General features: G+C 42.0%; 1 protein-coding gene across 4 annotated transcripts in view; it reads right to left on the bottom strand.

The window, feature by feature from the left end:
- MFHAS1 (multifunctional ROCO family signaling regulator 1) overlaps positions 1-26,082 on the bottom strand; it is a gene marked incomplete at its 5' end in the record, with an annotated part of 69,485 nt that overhangs the window by 24,982 nt on the left and 18,421 nt on the right. The gene's annotated exons all lie outside the window — the stretch shown is intronic.

The following is a 26,082-nucleotide window of genomic DNA, read 5'->3' on the forward strand; positions in this document are numbered from 1 at the left end:
CTTCAGATTCTGTATCAGATTTCCCTAGAATGTCTAAAAATGAAGCACCCTGTTGTATGCTAGAAACAAAGAGCTACAAGGCACACCACTTGAAGCTTACATGAGGTTTCAGGACAAGAAAGCATTCGTACCAATGGCAAGCACACTTTCAAAACTCACTACCCATGAGAAGTGGCAAGGGCTGGTCTAAAAAAGTGTTGACAAATGCAGGCAAGTAAATCCATAGTGGGACATACTGTGAGAAAGTCAAGCTTTGTGTCAGAGGCTGAGTCTGGGCGGGCAGGCGAGGCTTTCTACAACACTATTCTCTTAGTCATGACCAAGACATGAAGTGAATGAATCATTCATATACATACATATATTTCACTGGAGTCATGATCTGGAGTTAATTGATTGGCTGCTGGTTCAGCCCAAGCTATTCCATAATGGCTTTATATTCAAGCACATCCTTAGGAAAATGCAAGTGAGAACTTCTACCATCCTCTCCTCACTGACTCTTAAAAGGTCCGATGCAATATGACCCCAGCCAAAGCTGCGTGGGGGCAGAGAGACAGACTGCTCAGCCTCTTCCCGTCATTCATTCATCCCACCTCGCCTCCCCTCAGACTCGTGTGCCTGCCATTTGGCTCCATTTTCACTGCTAAGGGTTTATATAAACATAAATCCACCCAAGAAAGGAAAAATATTTCCCGTTTTCCTGCTCTGGATAAAGTTCCAGCAGACTTGGCTGAGGATTAGACATACTTCACAGATCAAAGTGTGTTTGGGGGAGAGAGAAGGAGGGAAGATCAGAGCCCAAACCCAACTGCCTTCCCTCTCTCAAAATGCAAGTCAGGATTATAAAAAGCCCTCACTGCTGGACTGAAGTGCTTTCCAAAGGCTACTCTTTATTTAGATAGTCTGTCACCTATTTCTTACTGGAAATGGTTCCCGGCTCAGAGAAGTTAATGCAGACAGCATAAAAGCATCCAGACTCAAAGTGTCTCCCTCCCACATTCGTTTTTCTTTCAACTGAATATGGGAGGAACTTTTATGACTTGAACTGAAATCTGAAATGCTGGCCCAGAAGCCTTATCAAAATCTACCTGATTCTGAAATACTCCAGGCACCATGTGAAGTCCTTAGAAATGATCAGAAACCATCGATTGACTCCTCATCTCCTAACAAGGAAGAGAAGAATTTCTGCAAATTCATTTTTCTCTGAGGAAGGGAAGAAGGAGGAGTAATGTCGGGCTGGGAAGGGGGATCTGAGGCGCCCCTGCAGGGTCTGGGAGACAGAGAAATCCCACAGACTTAAGAGTTGGACAGGACCCCAGAGCCTGCAGGCCAGACAGAATCTTGACTTGGTTCAACTTCTTTCTTTTGCACATGAATAATATCTCCCACATGCATAAACAAGCTGTACCAGTCAATGTGTTCCAGCTGGGTCTTCTCCCAACAGAGCTTTTCTTTATCTACTCCCCCTACCCAAGTTTCATTCCCAGAAGCCCCAGCCTGGACTTGAGGACACTTTAAACACACAAAACGCATCTATGATAACTTGAAAAGCATTAAACCGCACGAACAATCAAAACTCAGTACTCCTTAGCCTCTGCACCCTCTTAAAAAGTTGTAATTGCAGACAAGAAAGAATTCTTCATATTTCAGTTGCACTCCACCTGCAAGCTGATATAGCTGGCTTCCACACTGAAGCTTACACACAGATAAACAAAGAGGAAAACAACCATGACAGCACTAAAGCTAGTTAGAAAGTATGGGATCGCCAAATAGAACCAGCCTCATCACAGGCAAGAGCAGCACCGTGCAGAAGCCACTTCTGGAAGCCACAGGGAAACAAACCACCCCTGAACTAGGCCACTTGCCTCGCTAAGGCCTCGGTGTACCTCCAGTCCCGAGCTCCTGCCTGACTATCGGACCAAGACTGAACTATCTATTAAACATCACCACTTGGATACTGATGTGTCCAAAATCAAACTCTTGATGCCCAACTGGCCCATCCCCCAAAGTTACTCCTTTCCCAGGCTCCCCATACCCATTAATGTCCCTCTGTTCTTCCGGTTACTTTGGACAAAACAACGTGGAGTCATGTGTCCCGCCCTTTTTCTCTCACACACACACTGAATCCATCAGCACATCTGTCGCTCTACCTTCAAACCCATCCAGCATCTGACCACTTCCTCAGCTCCCAAGTCTACACCAGCACCAACTGCTTCTAGCTGATCCCTTGCCCCCGTCTCTTCCCCACTGAAGCCAGAGGGGTCCTAGTAGAACGCAGATCGGCTCATGTTAGAACCCTCCAATACCCCCTTTGTCATTCAGAACGACACCGCCAACAGTGCACAGGGTCCTGTGTGATGTGTTCCTGTCTTACCTTCCGCCCTCTCTTCTTCTTCGTTTTGCTGTAGCCTCACTGGCCTCCTTGCACAGCACACTCCTGCCTCAGGACCCTCTCCTAACCCGAGCCCCCACCCCCCATACACATTTCATTCGGGTCTCTGCTCAAATATCACCTCAAACAACACTTCCCTGATCACCTACAAAATAGCACCCCCATCTCCAGGTCACGCGCTTTAGTTTTCTTCACAGTGTTTATGTGTCCGCCTGGCATAGATTGCTCAACAGTGTGTCTCTGCTACTGGGATACAAGCTCGGATGCGGGGATTTCTCTTGTTCACTGCTGGATCCCAAGCACCCAGAACTATGCCTGGCACACAGCAGGCCCTACGACATGGCAAATAACTGGATCCATCACTCGATGAATCCATACCTGTGCAAGGCGGCCTCTCAGGTTCTCTCAGGTCTGGGGTTCCAAACCTGACACTGGTGTGGGACGCAGTCAGGTCATTAGGGACAAACTCTACAGCCTCTTCTTCTGAAGAGGACACAATGCCCAGCCAGGGGAGGTTCCCAAACACCCCTGCACAGCACTGCCTCCCCCACATACTAGACCAAGCACAAAAACCAGAAGCACTGCAGGAAGTCACCATGCTATTCGGTCTGACTTGATCCTTCCATCTTTGACAAGCTAAAGAGAAAGTCACATGAAAATCAAGATGCATTTGGGGAGATTCTAATGCAAACATCTTGAAATGTTTTTTAAGTTTTGACGATTACCTGGCTCAGACACTCTTTAGGAAAACCTGCAAATGTAGCCCTCTTCTGAATTACAGTTAAAAATGGGTTATTTGGAGAGTGGTGGTGGTGGCAGTGGTGGGGGTAGGGGAAGCAGAGGTACCACAGACTATTTAGTGCTCTGGGTATGGGGTAGATTACAGCTGAAATAATATCTTAGCACTCCCCCCTTACCCACCCCTCCCCCACACACACACACACACTTCTTTCCTCAGTCTCGGAGTTTTGCTCACAGTCATGCACTGATCACCAGTCTGCTGGGTTCTCCAGGGGACCCTGTGAAGATCTCTGGAGTTCTCTCTCCTCTCCAGTCCTGTGCCTTGCAAACTAGTCACCTTGGTCTCCTTAACCAGGGCTTCTGCTGGGCTCTGCCTCATTTCCCCTTCTCCGCACCACAGCCTGGACACTTTCCAGGCACGGAGTTGGGGCCATGGTGGGGCTCAGATCATTTGCTTTCTGTAGCTCACGATCATTGTCTTTTGTTGCCTGGTGCTCAGGGTCTTGAAAGTCAATGTTTTATATATTTGGCTGTTTTGTTCGTTTTCAGGTGCAAGAGTAAATACAGTCTATCTTAGCTGAAAGTAGAAGAGTCGCTATAGGTTTTGAAGTACTTTTCATACTGTGAATAAAATAGTTTCTTTCTAAATGGTAAGCCCATCAACAAAGTTAAAAACTTAATACTCTTTTAAAGACACTAAATGAAAAGACAAGACACAGGCTGGGAGGAACTATTTACAAAGCACATACTGGATAAAGGATGATAGCCAGAATATACAACGAATTCTCAAAACTCAATGAGAAGGAAAAAATAACCCAATTAAAAAAAAAAGATGGGCAAAAGTTTGAAGAGACATTTCACCAAAGAAGGTATGACAATGGTAAATAAGCACATGAAAAAATATTCTACATCATGAATCATTAGGGAAATGCAAACAAAACCACAATGAGTTGCCACTTCACCCCATGAGGATGTCTAAATGGAAAAGGCTGACCTCACCAAGTGTTCGTGAGGAAGTGGAGAAACTAGAACTCTCATACACTGCTGGGAGCATTTCCTGAAAAGTTGAAACATACACTTACCATGTGATTCAGTTATTTACTCCTAAATACCCAAAAGAAAGCATTAACTGACATAAAGACTTATACATGAATGTTCATACCAGCTTCATTTGTAGTGGCCAAAAACTAGAAGCAACCCAAATGTCCATTAAAGGTGAGCAGATAAATTGTGGTATATCCACACAATGAAATACTACTCAGCAATACAAAGGATGAATCATAAATATATGCACCATAGATGAATCTGAAAATTATTATGTTGAGCAAATGAAGACAGAGCAAAAAAGGGTCCATATTGTATGATTTCATTAGATACAACTTGAGGAAATGCAAACTAAGCTATAGTGATAGAAAGCAGATCAGTGGTTGCCTGGGGTAACGGTGGGGAGTACGAAGGGACAGGAGTGAACAAGAGGAAACTCCTGAGGGAGATAGATTTGTCCATTATCTTGATTGTGGCGATGGTTTCATGGGTATGCACATATGTCAAAACATCAAATTATGTAATTTTAAATTGTGCATTTTACCGTATTCCAATTATATTTCAACTACATCTCAATTATATCTCAATTAAAAATAATACCCTATTGTTAACCAAAAACCTAAACTATTACTGAGAAACACCAACTGGTGTTATAGCATGATCACTCTTCCCAAGAAATGAAAGGTTTGACAGATATTCGGGAAAGACAAATTTCATTTACCACATCCTGTGAGCTTCAAGCTAAAAAATCAGGGAATCTCACAGATCAATCCATACAGGGCAGAAACGCTATATAAGCATGTATCTTTTACTAAGATTCTTTTTTTCAGCTTATACTTATGATTATTTCATTTGTGCCCCACTGTGACATTTACAAAAAGAAAACTATATGTATTAGATGAAATTCGAGCTGAAGCTATACTTGATCATGTAGAAACTTCCAATATTAATAATACTAGATACTGTCTAAAATTAATAACTATTGGTAGGTGACACTACCTACCAATAGCTGCTAAATTAGTAGGTCAAAGTAGGTCAAGATAATTGATGGTTATGAACTTTCCAGGATGAGCAATAACATCTAAACACACCAATAACTAACTGACGAAGGGCATGTTAACGCCGACATATTGGGTAGGTCAAGTTAACACACGTGGTAGGGAAAGTCAAGGTAAACATACTCCCACCCACCTCTAATCAACTAGAGACGTGTAAGCTTGGCTTCTTCCGCCTCCTCTTCCACCTCAGGAAAGTACTCTCTGCCTATTGCAAGGTTCAGAGCTTAGAGATAAGTTTTAGTTCTTCCAACAGTATCCTAACAAACTTCCAGGAGAAGACAAGGCTAAGGGTGAGAACAGATAAGGATACTGGTTCCTTGCAGTCTAGAAGCACAAAGTAATCTAGTGGCCCACTCACAAAATTAACTCAAAATAGCACCATCTTCTCTCCATGTAGAATGGAAACTGCCTGACTTCTGATATAAATGAACAAAAAAAAGGAAAACTATCATAATAATCCTTATCCTCTATGAGAAAATCTGTCCTAGCTTTTATGGCGGGGAGGAGGGAAGCTCCTTATTTCTTGAACTGAGAAATTATACCAAATTATATCCAAGCTCTTTAATTGAAGCCTACTCATATCAGAGGTTATTAGTTTTATAAAGCCATCTGAAACAAAAAGTAGAGGCAATTGCCAACCTACTAACATCTAACTTTCAAAAATAATAAATGGCCCCATTCCTCTTAACAGTGATGTTTTGTGACACCTAAGCAAGCCCACTGTTGTCCTATATCTTTGTTCCTGACTGCATCCATGCCCTGATGTCTAAATGCAACAAGCTGACCTCACCAAGTGTTGGCGAGGATGTGGAGGAACTGGAACTCTCATACACTGCTGGTACATTTCTTGAAAACATATACCTACCATGTGATCCAGCTATTTACTTACTCCTAGATATTTACCTAAAGGCACATGAGAGCTCTTAGGCCTCTCCAGCTTTCCTCCTCACTGTGGCTCCCTTTTCTAACCAGACTTCCTCACCTATGCATTCCACTCTGGACTGAGAGTGCCAAAGAGTTACAGCCACCAGTACTCTTTCAGAACGCTGTAGGTTACATGGGCTTTGGTGGTTTGGCCTGGAAGCAAACCAGCAATCAAAGCATCACTGATTCAGGGCTGTGTCTTCTCCTTTACAGTCAATAGACAAAAAAGGAATTCTTGAAATTCAGTCCTTTGTAGGTTCAGAATAATCCTTATAAACCCATTGCAAATTTTCTCTTGATACCCTGCAAATGTTTAAAGGGGACTTTTGAGACACAAGCAATGTCCCACATTATAGGTCAACCATAGGTGACATCAGTCTTTTATACCTAGTTCATTGCTGTTTTTTTTTTTTTTTTTAATCAAAACCATCTTTATTATTTAAAGAGCAGCCTGCCATCAGGGGCACCTAGGTGGGGGCCCCCAGATGGCAGAACAATATTTACATAGGGGTCAGGAAGGTGAGGCTCGGGTGGGTGGGTCAGGGTGGGTGAGGCCAGGGTTGAGTGGGCCCGCCACTGAGGAAGACAGGACACTGGACGGAGGGTATCCTCGGATCTGTGGGCAGGGCCCAAGAAGAAAAATGTTCCATCCCAGGCCCAGGCCCAGATTTTCTGCAATGCAAGACCTACAGAGATTTCTAAGGTTCTGGTGGGGGGGGGGGGGGGTCACAAAGAACACGAGTACTCTGACAAAGTTTGAAATCTGGTTCTCCATCTATCCACTGTGTGACCTTGCAGAAGTTACCTAGTCAGTCTGAGCCGCATTTTTCTCATCTTGAATTGTGGACAGTACTGTGTTTCCCGAAAATAAGACCAGGTTTTATATTAATTTTTGCCCCAAAAGATGAATTAGGGCGTATTTTCAGGGGATGTCTTATTTTTTCATGTACAACAGTCTACATTTACTCAAATATAGTTATGTCATCTTCTTCTGGAACATTGTCATAACGTACTAAATGCGTCTGCCTGGCTGATGATCTTAACTAGAGCTTATTTTTGGAGTAGGTCTTATTTTCAGGGAAACACGGTACATATTTATTCATTCCATAGGAATGTCACAAGAATTAAATGATATTTGTAATTGACCTACACTTGGCACATAGTATTAATAGCAGCTCACTAAATGTTAATTTCTTCTTCACATCCTTGTTAATCGGAAACATAAAAACCAAGGTTAGGACAAAAGTAACTTCTCGAAAGAGAAGTGCCTCAATGAAAAGGCTGTGACATTCCTAATGCGCTCTCTAAAATCCCCGCTACTACCACGACATTATATCCCACCGCCAAGGCGGCACTGTTCTCTAAAGAATAACTAGCACTTTCATACATTTCTGAAGGAAGTGTAAATTTTACCTCCTCTCTGGAGAGAAATTTGGTAATTCCACTTCAAGATATGTATTCTATGGATATTACCACCCATAGATGTCAACGGATATAGTTGCAAATATTGACTTCAGTATTGTTTCTAAAGCAAAAGACCGCAAACAACTCAAATGCTCATCAATAAAAGGCTGGTTAAATAAAATCAATTTATGCAACAGAATATCATACAACTAATAAAAAAAGAACTAGACAGCTCTCTATATATCAGGACCAGAATATATTTTCAATTTCAAAAAGATACAAAACAGTGTTTCTATCACGCTATCATTTTGGGGGGGGGGGGGCGGGAGGAAACTCTCTTCTGTTTATACATAAAAATATATATTTATTAAAACATAGAGCATCTCTGTAAGGACACCCAAGAATCTGGCAAAATTGACTGCCTCCAGGAAGAAAGATGAATGGCCGTGGACAGAGAGAAGTCTTTCTTTTACCCTTAGAGCCTTTTGTACCTTCTGAATTTTGTACCATTCATATAGACTACCTCTTAAATATAAAACTTAAAATAATCTACCTCAGTGTAAATTTCAATTTTTTTCCTTTTTTCTCCCTAGAAAAGCCTTCTTGTTTTTTAATCTTACCTTAAATTTATTTTTTTAATTATAAAAGTTAACGTGTGCTCATTTTAACAAGTAAATTAATATAAAATGTGGAAAGAAGAGGGTATAATCACTTTCCCCCTTTACCTCCTCCCAAGAGTCCACGGTTGAGCTGGTGTACCCTTCTTTACCTTTCTCCTGCTCAGACATACTAAGAAAGCACATATGCATACCAGTTTTTTTATTTCTCTTCTACCAGGCAGATTCATACCGCAAGCGTAAGTGCAGCCGTCTTTTCTTTCATCTGACAGTATATTATCTGATAGTCATGTTAGAGTGAGAACCATATTTGTTCCTAATTTCTTTATTCATCTAATCTCAATTACTTGCTCTTCCCTGTCCCAACCACACCCCCACACAAACAATTTTATATAAATGGACTCACGTCACACATTCATTTTTTGTTTAATGGAGGCCATGTATTTGTTTAGTTTTTGCTACTACCATCCCCATTTCCTCAACAACCTCACGTCCTCTGAGAGGGTGAGTCTAATGCTCACTTCCTGGCCTGACCTGTTGGTCCTCCAGGGGCCCTCCGAGGGCATCTGAGAGCAAGGGATGCTGTGGGGCAAACTGTAGCCAGCTGGCCGGTCAGTGAAACTGGGCTCTGGCTAAGTGCGAATGTGATTCCAGACTCAAGACCAGGTGCCATCTGCATCATAGAATTAAATGATCTAAAAGGAGAAGCCCCTGGAAGCTTTTCACAAACCCAAATCACACACCACACACTTGATTAAGAAAAAAATAGCATAAGTGACAGAGAAAAAAAGCTCACCAGCCAGTCAAGTCTTCTCGTTTTGATATCCTTCCCTACCCCCTTCCTTTAAAAGCCAGCAAAAAACGAGAGAGCACATCAGTCAGACAGGACAGTATCTGGGTCTCCGATACACAGACCTTCACACAGGCTGCCCACTGGGGTCTGAGGCCACTCACGGCCTGGCCTTGGCAGTGATGGCGAACAGCTGTGGGTGCAGCCAGAATGAACTGCCAGGGGATTAGCGGCTTCTGTGCAAAGCTTACGGTATGCCTGCGAGGCCCCTGTGGCAGGAGGTCAAAAAATGAGGAGGAGGGAATGGAAAAGGAAGGTCACCGATTACTAAGCCCATTTCCATGCTGAATTTCTTGGTTCTTAGATTTCAGCGCGGCCAATTTCACGGAATGCAAAAAAGTACTTACAATCTGTGTTCGCAAGGAGGGTCGCGCAGGAATGATCACTTCCCTCCCAAATATGGTTACACTTCTTATGTCCATAGAAAATCGTTACTGACACCAAGGGCTTATGAAAATATACGTCAATCACCACTGATTAATCAAAATTTGATTTCTGCCAGAGCATTACATTTTCTTTACAAGGGGTGGAGGGTTTTATTTTTTTAATCCCTAAAACTAGCTACGATGTTAAACCTTCCTTTGCTGTTTCTACATGAACTTGACCTAGATCAAAGAGAGCCTCCTCAGAACCCAAGCATGTGAAGCTGTTAGTAGATACCATGCAGGGTTCCAAACAAGGTTTCCATAAAATCCTATTGATACCACGTCTGTACTGATAGCCCAGGTGCGGCAACAGTAACTTCCACACACCTGTCAAAGACAGGTGAGTCCCCTCAGCATCAGAGTATTTTGACTTATTAGGAATGACTAACTTCAGGAAAGCTCGACCTCAGGAGGAGGATGGTGTAGTGCTGACGTCGGACACGGGCTCCCAGCTCGAGCACCTCCTGGCAGTGGGATGCGGAGCAAATGACTTTCCTGGGGCTCGGCCTGAGTCCCCACATCCCTGTGGGGGACGACGCTGCACACCTCAGAGGGTCGTCGTGAGGACTGAATGATATCATTACACCAACATTCCACACATGGCGAGCTGCCTTACCCAGCACTCCTGAGACCCCTGGTCCCCAACGAGACCACCAGGGCTAACCGCCTGGCCACGAGCAGCCAATTCTTAAGTGTGGCAGCAACAAAAGCCTGGTGAGAAAAGCTGAAGTAGGCAGATCAGAAGGCTCTCTGGAATTGGAAATGGGGTGAGAGACAGAATTAGTCTGTGGGAGTGACTGAAACAGAAAGAGGCTGGTCTGAGGGGAGAAGAAAAATTGGGCCAGTGCTTAGGGAGAGACAGAGATGGAACTGAGAGGTGACCACTTCTGAGGAAGGAGGACAAAAGATGGGAGACAAGGGACTGAGGTGGGGACTGGGGACCAAGAGACAGAGAATGGGGATCAAGTTAGGCAGATGGAGATGAGAATCAGGGTGACTAACAAATAGAATGACAGACAGGACAGGAGGTATCAACAGATTTGGCGGGGGGAATACCCTCAGACCCCTGATCTGGGGCAGGAGTCACAGAGAGAGCCTGGGCCAGAGGGAGAGCGAGACATAGACCAGTCCCAAGTCCCCATTCCTGTAAGGAAACCTGTACTTGGTTTGCTTTCCTTGGATTCTGGAGATTGCTCTCCACATGCTATAACCCTGCTTTTCCCCCCTTAAATTAGTTCTGACTAGAACATGATTAAAAATTGGCTTTTATTGAGCATATCCATTTTTTTCATTGACTGTAAATGATGATTTATGTAGTGCTAATACATCATTATAAAAGCAAATTGAAACCTTGGCTTTAAAAGTGACAAACTATTTCTCTGTATGCAAAGGCCAGATGAGTATTCCTGCTGGAAGGGAGAGGGCAAAGACCAGGCACTGAGTCCCGGGTTCTAGTCCCCAGGCTGCACTAACTTCTCGCAATGTCCTAACAAACCCTGACTCCTCTGGGCCTCCAACCTTCGGCAGCAAAAAGAAGAAGCTGAACTGGTTTATCTCCAGGATCTGTTCAGCTCAACATAGTCTGTTCCGCCTTAACATACTGTGAAAATGTATTTTCTCCTGAATTTTCTAGGCTTCTCAAGTGAAACGCCTTGCAAATTTCAGCATGATGTAGAATAATCCCTTAAATAGGCCAAACAAACATGTCCTGGTCTCCCCAGCCACCATCTCACCACTTCCCTGACTGACCATCCTCAGGCTTCGATACAAGGTCCTGCATCTACATGGCACCAAGAAGTGTGACCTGATCCACTCCTTGTACACATGTATTTTCTTACTGGGTTGGTTTTAAGCAAAGCGTGAAGACGGTAAAATTATACACAAACTTCAATAATAAAAAAGTTTAATTGTATATAATAGTTTTTGTATGTAGTCTTTTAAATGTCTTAATTTAACCCTAAATAACAAAGAGTAATAACAACAAAATGAAGGGCAATTACAAAGCAAAGCTCCCTAATAAAGATCATCAAACTAAATGTGTAACATCTCCTTAAGGATACTTGATAACAAGTACTAATGACGTCTGCATGCAGATACTTGTTTCGTGGGAATGAACCCACCACATACAAAACACTAACTCACTCCCCTAAAGCACACACACCTAATGCAAGACACAGCGTGAGCTAGCAATGACTTTGTCAGATAGTCAAGTTGAGAACCCTTATTTTAGAAATGGTAATAACACTAAGGCCCAAAGGGTTTTAAGTAGCTCGCTCTAGGCTGCAGACTGAACAGGGGTAGGAAGTCACTGGTCCTGTTTGTCACTGCTCCCCGAAGTCTCCCTGACCCCAACTACACCAGGTCACCTTGTAGTCTGTATGCGAACAGCACTAAAGCCTTGCTCTTACTCCTCTCTCCCTAGACTATATCCTTCTATTGCTCCATAATTTTGGGCGACATGCCATCTTATTTTGGCAACTCTATGTAAGATTTCCTGAACTTAAAGAAAGACGACCATGTATTCTGTATCAGTACTAGAACTAAAACCCCTCCTCTGTCTCAGCAAGGCGTGCAGTTAAAAATAATCAGGGCTTGATTCTCCAATGAAAGAAGGAAATGAAGAGCAAAGCAATGTGAGAGGTGAGTGTGAACAGGCTTTTCTCTTTTAATAACCTGATCTGAGTAACAGGACTGCCTGACGTAGGTTTTAAAGGCTGCCTTGGAAGAAGCACTGCCCACCCTCCACACTTTGTGAGAAACTGTAATCTCAGGTATCAGATTTGAATCCTAGCACTTCCTCAGTACACAATCATTTAACTTCAAAATGACTCGGGAGAGAAGTGCAAATCCTACTCGAAGCCCATCTCCTCCAGCCTTGCTGACAAGTGTGGTCTGAACCAGCAGCTTGCGAGGAATGCAGAACCCTCAGCATTGCCCCGGGCCTCCTGCAGAAGCAGCAGCCACTGGAACAAGATACCCAAGTGATCCGTGTGCACGCTGAAGTCTGAGAAGCACTGAATTATTCTGGTAACGAGGTGCTTTTCTCAAAGAAATTCCAAGATGCTGCCCCGTATTTGTTTATTCTCAACTGGCACTTCAGGACATAGAGATGCTGGTATCATTCTATATTATCTCTCAACTTTCTCTTTCATATTTTGGAAATTTTGATTTACAAATTAAGATGGTTTTAACCAATATGAAAACAAGAGAGTAGGTGCCTGGTTTGCACGTAAGAATGTAAGAGAGAAAGAGAGGGGGATCTGTGTGAGAGAGAAAAAAGCAAAAGGTAGGTGGAGAGTAGATGGAACAAGGCAGGAAGGGAAAAGAGGGAAGGGAAAGAGGAGAGAGAGAAAAGGATAGAGGTGTGGTGATTCCATACCCCCTGGACTTCACCCTCCCGATAAACACTAGCAAATCCATCCATATTGAACAGACTGAAAATGAAAGACTACCATTCCTCCTGAATTTAGCTTTTTACACTAAGGTCACTGATAATGAACCAAAAATGGAAAGGTAGAAACTGAAGAATTATCTCTGTTTTATCATTATCTGGGGCAGAATTACCTGCCTAAAGAGGACAAAATATAAATAGCAGGAACCTAGTTTATAAATGATTGTAGGATCAATTTAATAAAAATCTGCTCTTCTCTGGGACTCTACTGCCTGGACGTCATACTGAAAGACATACAGGCACAGATTCTAATCATTTGGAAAAGGATGATAGATGCAGAGGAAAAGAACCCTGAAGTCAGAAAGCCTGTGTCAGCCCTTCCACTCACCGGCAGGGAAACCCTGGGCCTAGATTGTCAGCCTCAGTTTCGTCATTTAAAGAAATGGGAGAAATCAGACTCGATAATTTCCAAAGGTCCCTCCATCTTAGCCCTAAAAACAGTGTGACTCTAAGTCATATAATCACTGTCCCAATATTACTATACTACCTCTCTTAAAAATGGAAAAAATAACCCACAGACCTTCTCACCAGATGCAAGTTTCTAATGTGTTCTTTGTTCACGTTAGGAAACAGTACAGCCTTCTTCAAAATATGACTATTCACACTTACCCAGGTCTCCTTACGAAAATACAAATAAAATATGCATAGGCACATACATCACTTCTGTCATTGTCTAAAATCAGCATGACTCTTGCACCAGATTTTTATATGAAAAGATCTAAAACTACACAATTTAGATGTTATAGTTCTGCAGAGACCTCCACCTTCTCTGTCATAATCCAGGAGGCTGGTGCAAGGTCAGATGTCACCTTCAGATGCCTCCTTCTCAGACAGCCCCATGCACAGCCCATCACTCTCGATGCCCTGAGTCTCCACCCCACTAGATTTTCATCGCCTGGGCAGCAGCGGTATTGCCTGTCACTACTGCATTCCCAGCCCCTCAAATAGTGCCTGGCACTAGAAGCACTCCACAAACACTGCTAAATAAGCAAATTTAAGTTCTAATACTGGTCACTTAGGTTGTTGCTTCAGTTTACAAAGAAGACCCAAATACTATTAATAGAACAAAGCAATGCTTGGATAAAATTATGAACAACCACCACTGCAAAAGATGAAGATGAAAAGAGAGAGAGAAAAAAAAGAAACTCATTTTAGTTGGAATAAGAGGAAGACTATCAAAATAGACTGAGCTCTAACCTCCCTCCGTATCTTGAAAACAGGCATGTTCCTTTTCCTTAAAACTAGGGACAGAGGTTTAAACTGATTGCTTTCATCCATAGGCAAAGAAAACAGAGTGGATTTTTTTTTTTTAACATTATGTCTCGATTGTCATTCTTTCTCAGGCTCAATCAACTGAACAAAAAATGAAGTTTTCTAGGTTAGTTTGTATGAAAGGCAGAATCATTTCCACACAAAACAAAAAGAGAGAGAGAGAAGAAAAAAGTTTCTTTCATAGTGAATACCAACATTGGCAAGATTACAACTAATCTATCTATGACGCACCAGAAAATCATATTCCTTTTTAATAGTATTAGCGTCATCATACAGCACATCAGGTAGCCAAGTCCAAACCTGGGTGCATACCTAGTTAGAGCCAGATGCAGGAACAAAAGGTCGCAAGTGACACCTATGAGGCTGTCTGGAAAAAGATTCTCAGAAACCTACAGTTTAATTAAATTGTCTTGGAAAAGACCCTTCTGCTGGGGCCCAAATCATCCTCCTGGGAACACATTCCCCTAACTAGCCTTTTCTGGTTTTTATCCTGAATTTTTCTTTCCATCACTTAATGTTTCCATATCTAAAGTTAGTATTGCCCTGAGATTTATTAATAAAAGCACATTGATCCATACGGAAAAGCATTGGGGGGTGGGTTGGTGAAGATGAACAGAGACAATAAAAGCTTTTAATAACTATCATAATAAAAAACTAAACAGTTCCCACACTCAGCATTTGAGTTTTTCCTCAAAATCTCCTCTCCCTGTCTTTGCCAGCTCAGTAAAAGGCAACTCCATCATTCTGGTTACTTAGGCCAAATACCTTTATGTCTTCCTTTCCTCCTTTCTCCCACAAACCAGAGCCAATCCTTCAAAAAACCCTGTAGTTCTATCTTCCAAACAGATCTAGGATATAACTTTTCACCAGCTCCACTGCAAGTATGCAGCCAACGGGCCATTGTTTCTTGCCTGGATTACTGCACAAATCCGACCCCTCTCCTTTCCACTTTCCCCTTGCCTAGTCACCACACACCACTCAGGGGCTTTTAAAAATATTTAGCTTCAAATTTTCTTAGCTCAAAAACTCACATTGGCTTTCCAACTCTCACCGAGTTGGTCAGATTACAAGGGATTCTTATTTTCTTCTTTCTACTTTTATGCACTGGCAATAACCATATTTTATCACCCCTGGAAGGGACAGCCAAAGGGTTTTTGGTTTTTCCCCCCCAATAAACTTGTTAGAAATGTCTTGACATAAAGATTCTCAGAAGTAGACAAAATTCACTTAAACTGTAGAAAGAAAACATGGACTACGATAGGAATTCATTATTAATAAGACAGCTAGTAGTTCTACACTAAGAAATAAAAGCAACCTATATTTAAAATTGTCATGTATTAACCACCTGAAGGGAGACAACTTATTGCATATGCATAACCAGTTTTGCAGTCAATTCCCTGCACATTCTAGACCTTCAGAAAACATGTATTGACTACAATTCTATCTTCTCATAAACAGTGAAAGGAACATTTCCATTCCCAACCACGTCAAATAGCAGGTGTCTAAAGTCAAATCACGCTTTGAGGGCATGTCGTGCTTGGTGTACTGAGCATACTAAGTAGAGCAAAACTTGGGGTAGCCCCTACAGCTGAATAACCTCAATTTCCCACCACATTCGTGCTTAAGAAACAAATCTGCCGACATTAGGAAGGGGAGTATATTTGCTACGGCACATGCAGGTAAGATATAAAGCAGTATATACTTTGATCCCTTCTTATTTGGGATATTCCTCCCCCCCATCCCAAAACAAAGGATGAGAAAAGACAAAGCACAACCTAGACACGGATTTAACTGGACTGCTCAAAAATTCACCTGGGGACACGTACTATGTGACACAATGGCTAATCCCATTGCTTCTCAGTCTTCTTTAGCTGGACTCAGAGAGTGTCCCACCGGATACCAAAAGGCTTGAACGGCCACTTGTGTCCTGCTGTCCTCTTATCTTTAATCATTTCCAGCACATTTATCATAACAGCACTCCTCCTATTCTTCAAAGAAAGGATTATGACCCCAATTTACACACGGCTGAGCATGAGCCATTTTGAGGGAGTGACTCTACTCGTCATTTTATAAAGAGCCAGTCAGGCTTAAAATGAAAGAAAAAAAAAAGTCATCCAATTACATTTCCTTCTCCATCTCAAGCAAAGAATAAAGTGAAAGCCATTATATAAACAGACACAAATATAATAGCAAATGGAACTCAGGGGAAACTCAAAATCCTCTCATTGTTAAATCTTTAACTGAAATATTAAAATATTTCATGAGATGAAAGAAGCCCTCTGACTAATAACAGAGCTGGATAATCATTTTGAAACAATAGTAAAATATTCAACAGAGAACTAAGAAAGCTTTTTGTCCTTATATCAGAACTTACTTTTTTAAAAAGCCAACAAATGAAAAATGCAGACTACTGTACCAGCCCACAGGCAACGTTAAGTATTAACTTAGAATTAAATGCCCACAGAATTACTTTGATCAAACACAGTGCAATGTTGGCTTCCACACACAAAACTGGTTTGGAATAAACTAGTTAAATCAAACAATCTTTTTTTATTTACTTTTTATTTCTGAAGGTGGGAGGGAGATTTACTTCTGATTTCAAACCACCATTATACTTACTTTCCTCTTAAATTGCTAACTGACTGAATTTGCCATTTCCCCCCGAATATCATAGTAAAGGTATATAGCTCAAAGTACGGTACTCTGAAATAATTCTGAAAGTTAACAGTTCACTGACTTTCATTTCTTCTCCACCCACATATGTATGTGTATATACATACATACAGATGTGTATATATATTCTGTCAGTAATATTTATTACTATAATGATACAGTAATATAGTAAAGTAATAGTAATATACTTAGCAACACACATTGCTAAATAGTATACATATATATTCCTGTCAGTAAGAAGAATGTGTGGTTATTATAAAGATATTTATCCAGTCGCACACTTATACCGTATACAGTTCCCTGAGAATTCAGCCCAAATCTGGTACCAAAAGAGCCTCCCATGAGCTGAAAATGCATCTGTGTCTCCTGGACAGGAGTGAGCAGCCTCAATGGCTCCTTTACTGTGAGCAAGGGAAACATGCTTTTGTGTAAATAAACTACGCTTTCTTTAAACTGCAAACAGGTAGGGGTAGATAAGCTTTACTTTCTAGCAAGAGCAAAAGTTATCTCTTTTCCCCATATCTCAAAGGGCACCAAACCCTGGGAAGTAGTTTATAGCTCAAAGCCTGATTGCCTGGCATGACCCAGGGAAAATTCCATTTTGAGAAAATGTACTTTCCTTAAATACTCTAAGACAGAAAGCAGCCTGGTCTCTGGAGAAGCCACTGGACTTTCTCAGGATGGCAGAAATTTTTAGAAATGCAAAGGAAATTAAATTACTTAAACCAGCAGAAAATCTGTAATCCTTACCTTGAGCAATCCTGACAGCTATGCTTGTTGTAATAAACAGTTTTATGTGAGTCATCTATACTTGACTAGGTTTGAGGCAACAAAAACTAAACATCAGACTGTAAACTTTTAAATCCAGTGGCAACTACCAGCTATTAAACTAGTTAGCACTCACAAACTACTCTCAGCTACACCCCTTGATAAATGTTCACAAAGTTCTCTTTCAATAATTGAAATGCAAACAGCTTAACATAGATGTAGTAATACACACTAATAATTTCCCACTTTTTATAAAATGTTAATAGCAATAGTAACTCTCAGGGATACGTAACCTGAAAACACTTCCCATGTCAGGGAGGTAGACTGTGGTGCTGATATCTTCCTAAAAGTGTATCTCCAAATTATAGCCGGATTTCTAAACTGAAGAGACTTTAGAGATCACTTAATTCAGCCCCTTACTTGAAAGATTAGCAACAGGACCAGAGAATTGAAATGTCTAAAGTCACAGTGTCTATTAGTAGAAATAATATCAGAAGACCCTGAATTCCCAGGCCACCGCACTAAACACCAATCTACCTAACCCTTCACCACTCATGTAATGTCCACAGAACCTTCTCTCTCCCTGTTTCCATACTAGCCACCCCCTCTTCTGGCGAGTTCCATGTATACCCCAACAGCTCCTTCAATGGTTGTACCACCCTTGGAACTCATCCCCTACAGCCAATCAGCTTTTCCTCAAGTGAACCTCTTCTTCATAATCCAGAAGTCTTACCTAAGTTATGTGTGTATGTTTCCCTCAAGGGCTTAGGAGGAACTTCCAGGGCTAGATGAATTACAGAAAATTAAAAAGTACGAAGTTTGCTCTCCCTTTTTTTAATAAGCTTCGGTTCTTTTCAGGATGCCCAACTCTGCCAAAAAGTGTCTACACTTTTCATTTGTGCTGTGATTTAGACTTGCGTGTCTGATTAATGGGAACTGTAATGCATGGTCCGATCCCTAATATGGATATGTAATACTCATCCAGTGCTTCATATCGGCAAAGCTTCTGTCATTTACATGAGTAGCACACTGGCGAGTGGGGAGAACCTGGAGTCTCACATGGGCCAATGACATCAGCAGACAGCCACCCCAGGAACCGTGCCGGAGAAAGGTCTGCAATCCACAGAAGGGCCTCTGCAAACTCCACATCTGCAGTTACTATCGCAACAAGACGACTACTTTGCTTGGCAGTGTAACCAGATTCGTACTATCATGTAATACCACAAAATGGAGTTTTAATGTCTTGTTAAATGACCAGGGAATGGAAAGTTGACAGTATCAATCTACTGTTGCAAAACGGACGGAAACAAATCCTTTAATATTCTACCCCTCCTTCTTGCCTTCCTTTTCTCTTTCTATTCACTAAGGAACACTTTCACCAAAGAATGCAGTTAGAGCAAAAACAAATATAGGAAGTTAATCTGAATGAAATGCTAGCAGTGATGTTGAACTAAGGTAAATGGGAAATAGGACATTTGGATGCCTCCCCTAAAACAAAGGTTTTCTGGCAAGTGAGACTTCAGGACTCATCATGCCCTTCATTCTCAGTAAGTCCTCACGGATAGAGAGAAAATATTTTCTCTGGGCACAGCTGAAGCTTCCGTGTAAATTCTAGGTCACCTAGTGCATCCCTGTGAAGGACTGAAAGCTCATCAAAAAAACCTCTGCAGAGCCCAGTTTAAGAGGCGCAAGAAGTGGGGATGGGAAACCAGCTTCTTCTCAAGGAGAACCAGCTCCAGCTCCGGGCAAAACACCCCCTACCAGATATCCGCTCCTCTGGGTAGCTGAGGTTTCAGGAGTGCCGAGAACATTCCACATGTCATTAACATGCTCCTTAAAACATACCTCACGAGGTTGTATACCTAGCATCTGCTGGTTGCAATGGCTTCAATACCAATGGAAACGCTTTCTTTCTTTTATATTCTCTGTTGCTGAGACACCATCTCCCTTCACTAAGGCTGAGATTCCAATTTTTGTAGCCATTTGCCACTGATGCTCTTAATAACCATTCATCGATTTGGTTCTCAAGTGTAGAGAAAAAGCTTTCTATTTTTGTTTTCCCTAACAGGGTACAACCAACAGAGTGCACCCCACCATGCAAAGCTCTAATCTGGCTGACATCAGACCAAGTCTATTAAATGGTTTCTTGAATTAGGCCATAATTGCTGTTAGCCCTAATGAGTCAAATTTACGTTCTGGGAAAAGGGCAGGTGTTCTCACTTCCAAATACTTTCTGGATGGGAAGATGACCAACCAATGTACCCCAAAGGAGGGTTGGTCCTGAGTCTATTCTCAGCAGCAGCCACGACGTGTACCTCAGCCTGTGTGTCTGCTCTCAAGCCCCCAATTTCACCCCTACCTGCTCCATTTCCTCCTACTATAAAAATGGGGACATTACCATTCACTCATGCTTATTAGTTATACTGTGTGCACACAATGACCCACACATACACACCCATACACCCCACAGAAAAGCAAAGGCTTTAAAAACCTCACACTGCCATCGCTTGCTCTAAAGCTATCTCCTCGTTCAGCAGATGGCAGACCCATCCTGCCTGCCCCTGCTCACCTTTTAGGAAGGAGAGGGGGCAGCGGAGAACTGTATAGAGAGGAACAGAAACAGCGGAATGGGAGAAGAGGGCCAGTACCTGACTTAGCCACAGTTCCATCGTCCCAGGCAACTATTTTATTAGGTAATAATGCACAGTTGCCCAAGATGGCTGCTCAGTAACATGAAAAATGTGTATTTGGCGTGCCTGGCTCAGAGATGGCAAGAAGTACTAGCAAACCCATCAAACCCATCGATTCAGGTCCTCTGCATATTTCTATTGTAAAGACTATCTCCTTGTAGGTGAAATGGTCCAGCTTCACTAATACTGTTTGTAAAAGGAAGATAATTACCCCTATTTGCAATTCCTAGCCTACATTTCCTAGAAGAGACCAAGCCCAGAGAAAACCTCGGTTTGTCTTAGTTGTGGTCATATTACAGAATTATACCTATTTGGATTAAAAAAAAACCAGTTTCTAGGGAGTGGACTTTATTTGCTTCAGCAAATAAAAATGCAGGACAACCATTTAAATCTGAATATTGCATGGGGCATATTTGTACTAAAAAATTATTTGTTGCTTATCTGAAATGTAAAAATATATGTACACAAACTTAGTTGTTTATCTGAAATTCCAGTGTAACTGAGCACCCTATATTTCACCTGGCAACGCTAACACTGCAATAGGACCTGGGAGAACAAAGACGAGTAAGATGTGGCATCTGACCCCCAGGAACTCATTCTTCGGTGCAAACCAGACGCGAACAAGAACAGTACAGGTTACACTGGAGGATTAGAGGTGCGTGCCAGTGTTTTTGAAAACACAAGCAAAGGAGCCATCAAATCCTAATTTAGCACACTAACGTCTCCATCCTTCACAATGAAAATCAACATTATTTAACTTCTTATTCTAGAATTCTCTATATTCCAGATTTTAGAATCCTGATTCATGCACTTCCTAAGAGATCTAAGTGCTCGTCCCCGACTGGACCTCATCCACCAATCCCCCTTCAGGAGTAAGTTCCACAGCAGAAGCATTTTTCTGAAACTTCTGGGCATTAGGGAGCTCTCTCCTTCACCTAGAGCGATGCTGGTCGCCTCACAAGAACCCACATAAAAAGCAGAGAGCAATGTGGCTTGCATGCCGTGGGTGCAAGGATCCAGTGAGGGTCATCTGGATAAGAAAACTGAACTTTACTAAGGCCACACCATGTTCACGTGTAGCCCCCAAAACTGAACCATCGTGAAGAACATTCATTATGCTTTCTGTCATTATTTGCATCTGAAGCAAGGGGCTGTTAGGGTAATCTGAAAGGAGTCAGAGAATACTGGCCATAAAACAGATTTGAAAAGGCAGGTTAGAAAAGAAACTGAGTTGTGTACACTGCCAAATAAACATCATCACTTGCATGCTTTGAGAGCAAGTAGGTTTGTCTGTTGCTGACACAATTTAGAGGACAGTCCACCATTTCTGCTGAGAGGAGAGATTCCCCACATACTGCTCCTGTGCACAGCTCTGAAAGTAAGATTTTGGGGCCCATATTTGGACAACTAACTCTCCTTTTATATCTGGAGCCCTTTTTTGAGCCAGCAGCCAAGGGAACTGGGCAAGGCACGGAGTAGACTGGAAAGGTGGGGTCACGCCAGGCCAGTGCCCGAGAGACCTGCCCCAGGCTCACGTTCTTCTCTCCTCATGGTGCTCAGCCAGGCGTGATGCGTACAGCCTGGCACAGAAACGGCTCTAGCCTAAACGTCACCTGCACCTTCTCATGAAGGGCTACTTCATTTCCCCATGATTTCAAGATCAAAGGAGAGAAAGCAAAAGGAGGGCAGGACGAAAAGGAAGCAAGGAGGCTAAGAAATAGGTGGTACATCTCTATTTCCCACTGGGATTGCCTTAGGCCACCGAAAAGAGGGCATGATGATTGCCAAGTTCATTAGGTAAGGCTGTGGGACCCACTGGTGGGAAACCTAGAACATATTGCATATCAAAGACAATAATTCAAAGACTTAAAATTGGGTAATTAGCTTAATAGTTTATTTACAAGGTCTCATTTTCCAGTATTTAAAATACTACCACTCTGAAAAATAAAATTGTCCCTCCATTCCTAGCCTTTTCACATTTGCACCCCCAGCGCTGAGGACCGTCATGGCACTTAGCAGACACCTCATGATGTCTGATTAATTGGGGAGTTAATGGGTGGTGTCCATGAAGTTTCAATCCTATGAGCCAGATTCCCTACCATGGGCCTCATTAGCTTATTACTGCACCCAGAAGACTTCACAGTCACCTGGTTTTGTTTATACACTTGCAAAACAGCCAACATGATTCTCCAGGAGATAAAGTGAAATAAGTATCCTCAAATTCTCATCTTTCAAGGCTCAACATTAAAACTTACTCAAAACAAGACACTTTTCACAAGTCAGAAGAGTAAAAGCACTTTCATAATATAGCAAAAAGAAAAAAAAAAGAATAAAAGCCAACGTGTTTATAATTTTATTTTGGAGGCAGTGCAGAAGGAAACATTTTGAAAGCACTGCCAAATCTTAAAAAAAAATTGTAAAAATTGTAAAAAGCCAAAACCAAATTCAGCTCATTAAACAAAACAGAAACAAACACACAAAAAAAACACCGCTGTTTCAATTTAAGGCAATAAAGGTTTAACAGAAAGTTCATGAAAGATTAATGAATAAATTCCAGATATGGCCCCGCTGTTTAACTATTAAGCAGTCAATCCAATACAGCGCAGGTTTGCTTCTAGTTCAAGATCCCTATCAGATCTCTGACTCCACAGTGAGGTATCTTCAAAGCCAAAATATGCCAACTATTTCTGCTTTGACATAAATATGTGAGCTTTCTGGGCTGAGGTACTTTCATCTTCCTTTCATCCAGCCACAAATGGTCTAGTCATCCCCACCACACTTAACAGTACATATAAGTAATGTATAAGTAAGAACATACATGTTTACGGTAGCTCCCCCTGTCCCCCAGCCTAGGTTCAGCTTTCCGTAGTTTCAGTTACCTGCAGTCAGTCATGGTTCAAAAATATTAAATGGAAAACTCCAGAAATGAACAACTCATACGTTTTCAATTGCACGCCCTTCTGAGGAGTGTGATGAAATTTCAGGGCGGCGTCCTGTTCCACCCCGCGTGGGACATGAATCACCCCTTTGTGTAGAGCATCCACGCTTTACATGCTGCCGCCAACGAGTGACTTAGTAGCGCCCTCATCTCTGAGGTATCACTGTGCTGGTATCCAAGTCACCCTTGTTTTACTTAATAACGACCCCAAAGCACAAGAGTAGGGATGCTGGCTATGCAGTCATGCCGAAGAGGCGGCATAAAGTGCTTCCTTGAAGTGAAAAGGTGAGTACCGTACGGTAAGCTATTTAGAGAGAGAGAGACCACATTCACATACCTTTTATTACAGTATATTGTTATAGTTGTCCTATTTTATTATTAGTTATTGTTGTTAATCTCTTACTGTGCCTCATGGTCATTCAAAAATTATGAATTAGAGCACTTTTTTTTTTAAAGTTAACAAGGTTAAAAGCCCAGGGATTTGATGAAGGCTCTAGAAGAAACAAGACTATTTCTAACTTCCTTGATTCACAACATGACTTTCCCACCACTAATAAATGGAATTCTAGTTTCTCCAAGATCCACTCAGTGAGAAGGAATGTCTCTCTCTTCTCTGAACTCTCATGGAATTTCGTCCAGATTCATTTTACAATGTCCCGCAGCTACACACAAGCCTCATCTCCCTTTCTGGACGCAGGCTCGGAGGCCAGGCTCGGAGGGAGAGTCCTGCGGGACCTCCCATGGTGCCCATACCTTGCTGGGAGGCCTCAGTAAATTCCTGTTGAATGACGACAGGATTCAGTGAATAAATATCCTAACTAATGTTTTCCTGTGTTAACACTAAATATCATCCCCTTTCTCCATATTGCACGAACACTCTGTAGTATCTTTTAGTTAATAATATAGACAGACTAACTTAAACGATTTTTCTTGCAAAGATTCTTTTAATCTACTATGAGCTAAAACCGTAGTAGCCACTGAGAAGGACAGCCACAACAATTTTCAACTGGCTGTAAGCTGGAACCCTGACTAATTCCTACATGGGAAGCAGTCCTCCACCGACACGCACTTCCAAACAGACGGGGCCATTGGCCTTGGATTCCCCTCGATCTAGAGCCACTCTCAATTGCTGGGATCTTTGCCTCCAATCATTCCCACAAACAATCCTCTTAGGAAAGAGGAGACAATTCACCAACCCACAGTGCACGCCCTTTCTAACTAACCCGAATGAGCCAGGCGTGACAACTGTCTGGGAGGCTCCTCTCTCAGAAACTAGGTAGTCACTGTCACAATAGAAATGAGCAATGTTGTGAGTGACTAAAACAAGCAATGTTACAAGTGACTTCCACTTAAGAGTCACCATTACTTCATGCATTAAATTTAAACAGTACCTTTGGTATCATACTCACTGTTTCCCCGAAAATAAGACCGAGCCAGACCATCAGCTCTAATGCGTCTTTTGGAGCAAACATTAACATGAGACCCGGTATTATATTATATTATATTATATTATATTATATTATATTATATTATATTATATTATACTATACTATATTATATTATACTGGGCTTATGTTATATTAAGACCGGGTCTTTTATTAATGTTTGCTCCAAAAGACACATTAGAGCTGATGGTCCGGCTAGGTCTTATTTTCGGGGAAACACGGAGATCCTAAAGGAATCTTTGCTGAGGAAGGGGGAAAGGGGACCAAAACTACAAACTAATTCTCCGCTGCATTTCATGTTTTTTAATCCCAATTACAGCTAGAGTCTAGAGAAAACTAGTGGGAGGAAAGATCATGGACATATTGTTAGTAATTTATTCCAAATTATTTTATTATATTATTAGATTATAAAGTAGTTAAGGCTTAACCTGCTTTTACACAGAGCATAAAGATCTTCATGGGAACCCACTGCCTTGACGAATTGAAAGAGGTTGCAGGGTGGAAGAGGAAGAGGGCAAGAAGAGAACTGCTTTTAGACATGCAAGTGAGCCAAGAAGAGGTGTGCTGGCACTAGGCTCAGTCATTAGCCCAACCCACAGCTGTTAACACCACAGGGGCTTCTCCTCCCACTGTCCCCCAATCCCACCCTACTGTGGACCAATTTGATAATAAACAAAGCACAAACAAAAGTAACTAACAGAATAGGACAGCAAAAAAACAATCATTCTGCACCAAACAGATTTCTTTCATGTATTTGCTCTGACCTCTTCTTTTACAAGCACCACCACTGAAAATAAGCTAGAACAAAAGATGATTCGATATGCACAGCCATAAAGAACTCCAGGGCACAGTGCATACATAATTCATGATGCAAAGCAAGCTGCCATCAGCATCGTTTATCCTTTCGATATTTTAAAGTGGTGAAAGGTAACTAGGTATTTACAAAGTCTCTTATTTCTATGCAACCCTTCCAAATTTAAGAACAAATGGGGGACTTTATTCTCCTGCAAATGACATTACTTACAAACGTTAAGACTATAAATCTACCAGAATTCACTTGCCATCCATCATAGGAGGGTGTCTAAGCAACCCTAATAAACCAATTAAGTCTGCAGGCAATACATATCAGCCTTGTTGAAATCAGTCTTATCGAATCACTTCTGCTTTGTGTTTTAAAAATAAACACCACAGTTTTCTTCCCCCTGTGGTTAAAATTCATCCCATCCCATACACCCAAATCAAAAAGACATGCTTTCAGTCTCACAGAGGAGGACCCTGAAGCCCAGAGAGGCTGCCTGGCATGTCTAAGCTCACAGCCAAGCAGAGAGGCCCAGGTCTCCACCTCATTAACATCCTGGACTGTTTCCTTCATTCCTCAGGACCTGCCTGGGGG

This window comes from Rhinolophus hipposideros (genome assembly GCF_964194185.1).
Source record: "Rhinolophus hipposideros genome assembly, chromosome: 4".
NCBI classification, from domain to species: Eukaryota; Metazoa; Chordata; class Mammalia; order Chiroptera; family Rhinolophidae; genus Rhinolophus; species Rhinolophus hipposideros.